Source organism: Phocoena phocoena, chromosome 5 (assembly GCF_963924675.1).
Source record: "Phocoena phocoena chromosome 5, mPhoPho1.1, whole genome shotgun sequence".
NCBI classification, from domain to species: Eukaryota; Metazoa; Chordata; class Mammalia; order Artiodactyla; family Phocoenidae; genus Phocoena; species Phocoena phocoena.
Window position 1 is genome coordinate 132,672,119 of NC_089223.1, and position 10,916 is coordinate 132,683,034.

The 10,916-nt window shown below is 35.5% G+C and overlaps 1 non-coding gene across 1 annotated transcript; it reads left to right on the top strand.

Annotated features, from left to right (window-relative positions):
- Nucleotides 1–10,556: 10,556 nt before the first annotated feature.
- LOC136123994 (U6 spliceosomal RNA) lies at nt 10,557–10,663 on the top strand. Its single transcript, XR_010655944.1, has one exon. It is a non-coding gene; the product is annotated as a U6 spliceosomal RNA (small nuclear RNA).
- The last annotated feature ends 253 nt before the right edge of the window (nt 10,664–10,916 follow it).

Genomic DNA, 10,916 nt, shown 5'->3' on the forward strand with positions numbered 1-10,916 from the left:
AAAAAACTGGATATGCTAAATAAAGCTATTGCTATGGGAGTTATATAACTCTGGGAGTAACTGAAGTGATCAATGGCAGTAGACTATAAGTTGCAGTAAGGCAGGTATTTGTTATCCTTGTATGAAACAAAGTTCATCTCACACAATGTTTGGTTGATGGCTTATTGCTATTATAAATAAAACTAATGCAGTAATATTGAGCTTATAAAGAAGGTAAGTTGAGACTAGGAATATAAATAATTCTAAATACTTTATTTTAAAGAGCACAGCAAATATAACCTTAAGAATGTCTGCTAAATAGTGGTAATAATTCTGAAGATATCTTCAATTTTGGCTGTGTAAATTTGCATGACAACATACAGAAACAGTAGTTGTATCTTTCAGTTTCTGTCACAATAATACACATTGGTAAGCTTATTTAAATGTCTGTAGCTTGAAACACAGACACATACACATATGCACATGCATGTATAAGTACAGCAAATTCATTGTAAAAAGCAACTGTCCTTGATATATTCAATTCAAAATTTAGTACGATATGGAACGACTAATTGCTGGAGGTGGGACAAACTTGGATAGGCCAGTCTTGAAATGTTTTAAACCTGCTTATTTAAGTGTAGCATATACAAGAACACAGAAAAATCATATAAAGGCATAGAGATTCCAGGAGTGCAAGACAGTCTATCAACTGAGACCCCCAAATGGTAGAAACAAGCTGTATTTTCAAGGAATAACTTTACTATCCTAATATATAGATAAATTGTGGTCCCAGGAAAACTCTGACATGCCAACTTTCAGGAATCCAAGGAGTCACGTCTAGATGATGAACAACAAAAATTAGGGATACAGTCACATTACTTTACTTATGTGGGAGAAATGGAAAAAGCATAAGCTTGTCTAGGTGAGGAGGTTACAAGATAGTCAAGATGAGTACAGAAAGAAAGAAGCGAACCATAGCAGTACCTCACTGCACCGTTTGTGCCCCTATTTATTTTATGTCACAAGTCCTGGAACTATAAAGTATAGAGAGGGCTCTGTCTGGTCAAAGCTGCCTCAGAATAGCCTAGGCTCTGCATAATTTTTTTTGGTATTGTTCTTTCATTCTTCTACATTGTAATTTGTGCCTTATGTTACCGATCTGGATTGTTGTAAGTATACTGGGTTTACCATTTTATGTGTAAATATCTCTATATCTTTTCATGTATAAGCTTCTCAAATTCTGCTATTTTATGTACTGGTTCCTCTGAAGATTATTTCATTCCAAGAGAATAATAGTAATAATGATGGAGCTATCTGCTTCTGACCAAGATGGATTAACAGGATCTGGACTGACCCTCCCACCTGAAAATAACAACAAAAATGAACAAAATAATGAAACTATGCTTTTCAAGATCCTGGAAATCAGACAACAAAGGATAATGATCCCTGAGAAACGGGAAACAAATGAGGTGATTCCCTACAAATAGCCAAGTTTATTGCCTTGAGAGAGTTTCAAGTCTGTTGCACAGGGAAGACAAACCAAAGAAAAGTGACCAACTTCTTGAGTTGAGATGGAGCTGAGAGTTGGGAGGGAACAAGAAGACTGGAGTTTGCAGGACAAAAATGACAGAGGAGAGACTTGCACACAGAGAGGGCCACAAGGATCTGCAGAGGTTGCCCGAGAGTATTCAGCTGAACAAGGCTATTTGGAAACAACAAAAGGAAGCCAAGGGAAGCACCACATAAAAGACTGGAGTCAACAGTACCTGGGACACATACACAACACTGGTAATAATTCCTATTCCAACAATAAAATCGGGAAACCCCAGGATTCAAGGGAAAACATGCAGAGATTACAGACCACCTTGCCTCAACAGTGGGAAAATAGGTAATCCAAGACTGAGAACTGCTCTGGACCTGCCCACTAAATCTTAAAAGTAAGACATGAAAGGATCAAGCTTTTACCAAGTAACTTCTATATGCTCCAGAAAGGAAGCACAAGAATATTGATCCAAGTACAAAAATATCCAGCATGCAACAAGGTAAAATTCTCAGTTCCTGGCATTGAATCAAATGTTCCAAGGCTAGCCAAAAAGAGTAGGAAAACCGTCCCCAAATAAGGACAAAATCAATCAATATATACCAAGAACAGACACATATGTAAACATTATAGAGAATATAAGTCTGCGTGTTTTTTAGCAGTGACCATTGTTCTTCTCACCCAGCTAGACCCACAACTGAGATTTATCAGAATTCTCTCTGATTTTCCCTGGGGACTCCTGATGGAGGTTCCTGGAGAAAAAGCTTGCAAGAGGATCTTAACTTCTTAGTACATTTACAATCCTTAACAGCTACACTCTCACACCAGGTCGCAGTCAAATTTAATCAATTCACTAAAAATATCTGGTTTATTCTCCTTTTTTGATTTTTTTCCTTTTCTAGGGAGTGTTGGCTTTTTTGTTTTTTTGTTTTATTGAAGTATAGTTGATTTACAATGTTATGTTAGTTTCTGGTGTACAGCAAAATGATTCAGTTATACATATATATATTATTTTTTGTATTCTTTTACATTATGGCTTATTAGAGGATACTGACTATAGTTCCCTATGATATACAGTAGGACCTTCTTGTTTATCTATTTTATATATAGTAGTTTGTTAGTCCCAAACTCCTAATTTATCTCTCCCCCACCCCTTTTCCCCTTTGGTAACCATAAGTTTGTTTTCTTTGTTGTGAGTCTGTTTCTGTTTTGTAAATAAGTTCATTTGTGTCGTACTTTAGATTCCACATAAAAGTGATATCATATGGTATTTGTCTTAGTCTGACTTACTTCACTTAGTATGATCATCTCTAGGTCCATCCATGTTGTTGCAAACGGCATTATTTCATTCTTTTTTACAGCTGAGTAGTATTCCATTGTGCATCTATACACCAGCTTCTTTACCCATTCATCTGTCCATGGACATTTAGGTTGTTTCCATGTCTTGGCTACTGTAAATAGTTCTGCTATGAACATTGGGCTGCATGTATCTTTTCGAATTAGAGTTTTCTCCAGATGTATGTCTGGAAGTGGGATTGCTAGATCATATGGCAACTCCATTTTTAGTTTTTTAAAGAACTTCCATAATGTTTTACATAGTGGCTGTACCTGTTTGCATTCCCACCAACAGTGTGGGAAGGTTCCCTTTTCTGTACTTCCTCTATAGCATTTGTTATTCTTAAACTTTTTAATGATGGCCATTCTGACTGGTGTGTGGTGATACCCCACTGCAGTTTTTTTTTTTTTTGCAGTATGCGGGCCTCTCACTGTTGTGGCCTCTCCCGTTGCGGAGCACAGGCTCCAGAAGCGCAGGCCCAGTGGCCGTGGCTCACAGGCCCAGCTGCTCTGTGGCATGTGGGATCCTTCCGGACCAGTGCACGAACCCGTGTCCCCTGCATCGGCAGGCAGACTCTCAACCGCTGCGCCACCAAGGAAGCCCCTCACTGCAGTTTTGATTTCCATCTCTCTAATAACTAGCAATGTTGAGCATCTTTTCATGTGCTTATTGGCACATGTACATCTGTATGTCTTTTTTGGAGAAAGGTGTATTTAGGTCTTCTGCCCATACCTTGATTAGGTTGTTTGTATTTTTGTTATTGAGTTGTAGGAGCTGTTTGTATATTTTGGAAATTAAGCCCTTGTTGTTCATATCATTTGCAAATGTTTTCTCCCAGTCTGTAGCTTTTTTCTTTTCTTTCCTTTTCTTTTTTATGGTTTCGTTTGCTGTGCAAAAAGCTTATAAGTTTGATTAGGTCCCATTTGTTTATTTTTGCTTTAATTTCTATTATCTTGGGAGACTGACCTAAGAAAACATTTGTACAATTTATGTCAGAGAATGTTTTGCCTCTGTTCTCTTTCAGGAGTTTTACAGTGTCATGTATTATGTTTAAGTCTTTAAGGTATCTTGAGTATATTTTTGTGTATGGTGTGAGGGTTCTAACTTCATTGATTTACATGCAACTGTCCAGCTTTCCCAACACTACTTGCTGAAGAGACTGGGTTTTCTCCATTGTAAGACTCCACACAAAAACTACTAGAACTGGGCTTCCCTGGTGGCGCAGTGGTTGAGAATCTGCCTGCTAATGCAGGGGACACAGGTTCGAGCCCTGGTCTGGGAGGATCCCACATGCTGCGGAGCAACTAGGCCCGTGAGTCACAACTACTGAGCCTGTGCGTCTGGAGCCTGTGCTCCGCAACAAGAGAGGCCATGATAGTGAGAGGCCCGCACACCACGATGAAGAGTGGCCCCTGCTTGCCACAACTAGAGAAAGCCCTTGCACAGAAACGAAGACCCAACACAGCAAAAATAAATAAATTAATTCATAAACTCCTACCCCCAACATCTTCAAAAAAAAAAAAAAACTAGAACTGATGAACAAATTCAGCAAGGTAGAAGGATACAAGATTAACATACAGAAATCAATTGCATTTTTTACACTAACAATGAAATATCATAAAGGGAAAGTAAAAAAATAAAATTCTTTTTAAAATAGCATCAAAAAATTAAAATACTTAGGAATAAATCTGACGAAGGAGGTGAAAGGCTTATATGCTGAGAACTATAAAACACTGATAAAGAAAATTGATGATGATTCTAAGAAATGGAAAGATACCCAAGATACTCTTGGATTGGAAGAATTAATATTGTTAAAATGGCCTTACTACCCAAAGCAATCTACAGATTTAATGTGATCTTTATCAAATTACCCATGACATTTTTCACAGAACTACAACAAACAATCCTAATATTTATATGGAATCACAAAAGACCCAGAATTGCCCAAGCAATCCTGAGGAAAAAGAACAAAGCGGGAGTCATAACACTCCCAGACTTCAGACAATACTTCAAAGCTACAGTAATCAAAGCAGCATGGTATTGGCACAAAGACAGACATATGGATCACTGGACCAGAATAGAGAGCCCAGAAATAAACCCACACACATTTGGTCAATTAATCTTCAACAAAGGAAGCAAGAATATACAATGGAGAAAAGACAGTCTAGTTTATTCTTTTTACTAGTTTACATTGTGGTTTGTAGCTTCTGTCCTAGGCAAACAAATGCTAGGGTCTTCTTTCTCCCTATAGGCCCCTGTCTCTTTCTAGATTTTGGGTTAGTCATGGTGTTGATCAGGTGAAAAAATTTAAGTCATTCAGGAGAAACCAAGTGTATCTTTGTACTGATCAGTGAGAGTAATTTCTTCTGTGGATTTTAGTTAGAATACTGAAATTTTAAACTGATCTGTTTCCTAGGCTGTATTTTGACTCTAAGAGACAAAAGGTATAATTATTTCCATGATGCCAACTTCAAACTTTAGAAATGTTTTATTACTCATTCAAAAATCTACAAATTAAATAAGTCATTTTCGTATTTTAACCTCTCCCCCACTTCTGTTAGAACTTCCTATGATTTGTTCTGTTTCAACAGATTTTCTGTAGTTCTGATATAATATTTGTTCAATATACTTTATTTACCATATCCATCTTCAAAATGTCTATATTTTCTCTTTTTAGGTAAGTTTAAAGAGAGAGAAATAAAAGAAATATGTAAAAGTCAAATCAATTATTAATATCTCTTTAAACCCTATGAAATAAGATGCAGAATAAACATTTTTTTCAGCTCAACCCTGTGAAGGTGCTTTTCACAATTTATTTTGTTTAATTATTAAAAAAAAAAAACCCTATGAATTAGATGTTATGATCGTTTACCTTCCAAAAGAAGAGTGAGGCTAAAAGAGTTTTAAGGAGCTAGCTCTAAACTGCTACTGAGCAAGCAGCAAGGATAAAATTCAAACTTAGTTCTGATGTGGAAGTCTATTTCTTATGAAAACAAAATGAAGTTTATGGAAACTACACTCAACAGATACATAGTATTTCACTCAAACACTATTTCTAGCTACTATTCTCTAACTTAATTTTTTTTAACCTATTATTAGAAAAGCTGCATCAAAGAGAAGGCCTAATGATTGCAGTTTCAAGTCTAGAAAATTCATTGTTATGGATATAAAGATGTTAGGATATAGAAATGTAGTCAGGAACATTGTGGAGGCACAATGTTACCTACTGAACTGCAAAAATATGCTATTTAGTTGTGCACATGTATAAGAAGGATAATGTCATTTATTAAAAGAAAAAAAAGTTGCAAATGGCATTTTAATTTAAAATATACATATACAAAAATTCTCTTAAATGGAAAATTATTGCAAATCCACAAATTCTTAAATTATTTATACAATTTTCCTTCTGTTAATTAGAAAAGTTGAATAATGCAACATTTTCTTGTTGAATTTCAAAGCTAAAATTACGGAAGAGGTAAGTGATCTATTTTCTGAAGTTAATAGCTATCTTGTAATTAAATTAGTTTATAACTGATATAAGCATCGTTTCAAGTATGAATAAAGAGTAAATTAAATATTCTAATAGTCCCAGCTTTTAAAAAAAGGATTTTTAAAAAAATTTCATAATTGAAACAAATGGAATTCATTTGATAAAATACTGGATTAAAATGTTTAATTTTATTGTAATTTATTTTATAATTTTAATAGATAATTCATGGATATTGAAGATTATTTCAGGGACAAAAAATGCTTAACAGACAGAATTATCTACAATTTCTGATGCCATATATACTGATTCTTTTCCTGCTTTAAATTTGGTACTGTACTTAGTTTATTTTAGTTATCTAATTCAGTTACCTAATTATCACTTGTGATTTCAAAAATTAAATTGCTTGTTGATGAAATATTTTTATTAATCATTTACGTAAGTTGCATTGGCTTTTCAGAAAGTGATGCTAAATGTCAGTCAATATGATGAATTCAATCAGAAAAAAGTTAAAAATTAATAATAGTTCATTGTATGGGTTATTAGGATAAGTGGTCAATTACTAGTAAACAGTAGAACTGCTGCATTCTACTGGGTTGAAATTTACTAATTTTTTCTTTTGTAGATATGTTTCACTCATAGCAGCTGGCATGAGATTCCCCTTTCATTCTCTTTTGGAAACTGATTATGAGAATACAGGATAATTCTTACTTTCCTGTATCCACTCCCATGTAGAGAAGTGTTTGCAATATAAATGGGAGTAGTATTAGTGTTAATTCAATACCCCAAACAAGCTTTTTTTATTTTTCTATGCTAAGCTATTTGATCTTTTTCAAAAGACTTTCTAATAGAGGAAAAGAGTAGGTGGAGAGGTGGGAGTTCAATATGAAGGCATAAGGTCACCTCTAATTCATGCTTTATTTACACATAGTGTTGTTTTAATTATAACTTAATTAGTAGTTTTGACCTTAGAATTTAATGCATTTAATAGTGAACAATCCACTTAAACAGTTCAGAATCTGAATTCCTTATTATAAAAGATGGCCATAAAGTGTTACTGTGAGTCTCGAGATACTGAGTGGAAATACCTACTAGTATACAATGTTCTTTGTAAATATAAGACATAACTATTATTTTTCTTGATTGTTTTCCCCCTGTTGGAGTCTCTTTTCAAGATACTAATTTGAGTATTGTAATAACTTTATTCCTTCGTGTACTAAGGTCCATAGAAATCTCAACCTATACCTCTGTTAAACACAGAAATGATTTCATTCTCAAATAATACAAGTGAAATTTCTTCTCTCCTCAGAACAGCTTTGGTATGATTGGAAATGTTTATGATACATATGGCACATACTATCTCTCAAGAGTTCAAAGTGAATGTTCTTGGGTGAGCACTGAGGTTTTTTATTAGCAGATGAATTGACAAAGAGGAAAAACACAATTGACAGACACTATAGCAAGAATCAGAGAAACTTATTTCTAAATATAGCTCTTAACTTATCACACTGCATGATGTAGTTAAGTTTGTAACTTAGAGTTAGTTTCTTTTTCTGTCCAGTAAATATTAGGGTATGTATTTTACAGTCTTTGAAGGAATATAATATGAAATTATACACACACATCTATGTTAAAATGACATACTAAGTAACACAGGTTTTTCCTTTGTTTTACTTTGTTCTAAACTGGAGAGTATATTTAAGAGTAAAGTTTCTTTTTTAAACCATTTTATGATGTATGATTGACATATGATAAGCTGTGGTATTTAATGTCTACAACTGATGAGTTTGGAGATAAGTATACACCCATGAAACCATCACCACAATGTATGCCATAAACATATCCATTACCTCCAAAAGTTTCCTCCTGCCTTGTCTATTTATTATTAGTTTTCTCATAAAAACACTTAAGAGTCACCTTCCTAACAATGTTTTAAGTATACAATACCATATTGTTAACTACAGACACTATGCTGTACAGTAGATTTCTAGGACCTAGTTATCTTGGGCAACTGAAACTTTGTACCATTTTTCTAATACCTCCTTATTTCCCTCTCCCTCCAGTCCCTGGAAACCACCATTCTACATTCTGCTTCTATGAATTTGAATATTTTAGATTTCTCATACAAGTGGTATCATGCAGTATTTGCCCTTCTGTGTCTGGCTTATTCACATAGCATAATGGCCTCCAGACTCATCTATGTTGTTTCAAATGGCAGAATTTCCACCTTTTTTTTTAAGGTTGAATAATATTTAATTGTATATACCATAATTTTTTACCCATTTATCGGTCAATGGAGATTTAGGTTACATCCATGTCTTTGGCTATTGTGAATAATGCTGCAATGAACATGGGAGTGCAGATATCTCTTTGAGATCCTAATTTTCTTTTCTTTTTATTTATACCATAAATGGAACTGCTAGATTATATGATAGTATTACTTTTAATTTTTTTGAGGAGTCACCATACTCTTTAGTTCTTGCATCAATTTACATTCCAACCAACAGTGCACAAGGATTACCTTTACTCCACATCTTTGCCAACAAATTTTTTTTTTTTTTAATAACAGCCATCCTAACAATTGTGAGGTTTTGAGTAGAAGTGGTTTTATTTGGTAGATGATCCCAGGAACCAAAATAGGGAAGCAGGAGTCAGAAAAGATGGAAGGCTGTCAGATAAAGGCATATTTTCAAGTAAGTTACTACTGTGGGAAATCTGAGTTTATTCCTACTGGGGCAGTATGGAAGCCAGTGTAGTATACATGCCTCATTGTAATGCCACTTAGATGCAAAAGATCTGGGGTGTTTTTGTGCTGTCCATCCTTGACTGACGGCCCTTCTGGAAGGGACTTTACATTGCTGACACTTCTGTTGTGCAGTGTTCACAGGGAGAGCAGATCTGAGGGAGCAGAGAGCCTTCAGACATACAGATCCAAGTTCTGGCACTCGGAGGTCTGGGCTACATGCACAGCAATGGGAAAAGCGAGGGGATGGGACATTGGTTGTGTCTGTTGTTGACCCATTCACAGTTCAGATCTATACCACTTTAGAACCATAGAAACTGTGAATGTTTCTTGAAGGTAGTGAGCAGTCGCAACAATATCTGAAGAAAAGACAAGAGAGTTGGTGTGTCAAGCTAGGTGTAGTAGTTAACGCTGAGGAAATAATTAATATCCATCACTTTTCTCCTCTGTCAAATATTTTGATGCTCTTCATTCTGGATAGGAATATTTGCTGATCTGTATTTCTTACCATGTGAAGTATCCCAAATCTATGTTCCCAAAGGGATCTGAACCTCTGACTATCATGCCATGTCTAGGCATGCCCAATCATGGTTATGATCATGGAAACAATAAATGGATTCAGAGTACATTTCAAGTCCTAGACATAGTGTTTCTGTCATCTCATCCTGTAGTAAGAACTACCATCTCATGATGATCAGTACTAATGAGACTGAACATTTTAGTGGCCCCTTTCTTTGTCTACTGGTCTACTGGAATGAAGAACTCAAATGATCAAGTGGCAGCCTCAGCTTTTGTTTTAGTGGAATTTTTCTTCTGCCTATTATTAGAATTATTCCTCCACAGAAACCTGGACCTCTAGTCCAGCAGAGATTACAATTGTGAAAATAGGAAGCAGAAATTCCCAAGTGGGTACTTCTACCACCCTCTGGTTCAGAGATACATGTATTCTATCTAAAGCAACACAGCACCATATGATAGCCATTGGCTCAAAAAGTCTTGAAATCCTTCAGGGTTTCAGGCCCAAGCTGATGCTTTAGAATGCCTTAAGTCCAATCCAATATTCTATTAGTCTGGTGACTTCTGTATGATGTGGTACATGGTAGGACAAGGGAATATCAAGGTCATATGCTCACTCATCATAATGTGGGTCTACCTTGTGCCAACAGGCTAGCCAGGGTATGCTGTTTTCATGTCAATGGGAAAGACACAAGAGAAAAAGAAGAAACACATGAGGCCTCTTTAGCCCCTAGGCTTCACACCACCACAATGTCATTTCTGGCTCATGCAACTGGCTAAAGTGAAAAGTCAAAGAGTGAAGAAATAAAACAGCCCAAAATTAAGGCAATGATACGTATGTGGATTCACGAAGGGGTGATCAGTTTGGGGTAGTCCTTCAATTTACCACATTAACTGACTTTAAAAAAAATAGTGTCATATACGTATATATTTTTAGTTCAAAAAATTAAAGATAATGCTCGCTTCGGCAGCACATATACTAAAATTGGAACGATACAGAGAAGATTAGCATGGCCCCTGCGCAAGGATGACACGCAAATTCGTGAAGCGTTCCATATTTTTATGGGCAGAAGACCTAAATAGACATTTCTCCAAAGAAGATATACAGAATGACAACAAACACATGAAGGAATGCTCAACATCATTAATCATTAGAGAAATGCAAATCAAAACTACAATGAGATATCATCTCACACCAGTCAGAATGGCCATCGTCAAAAAATCTAGAAACAATAAATGCTGGAGAGGGTGTGGAGAAAAGGGAACACTCTTGCACTGCTGGTGGGAATGTGAATTGGTTCAGCCACTATGGAGA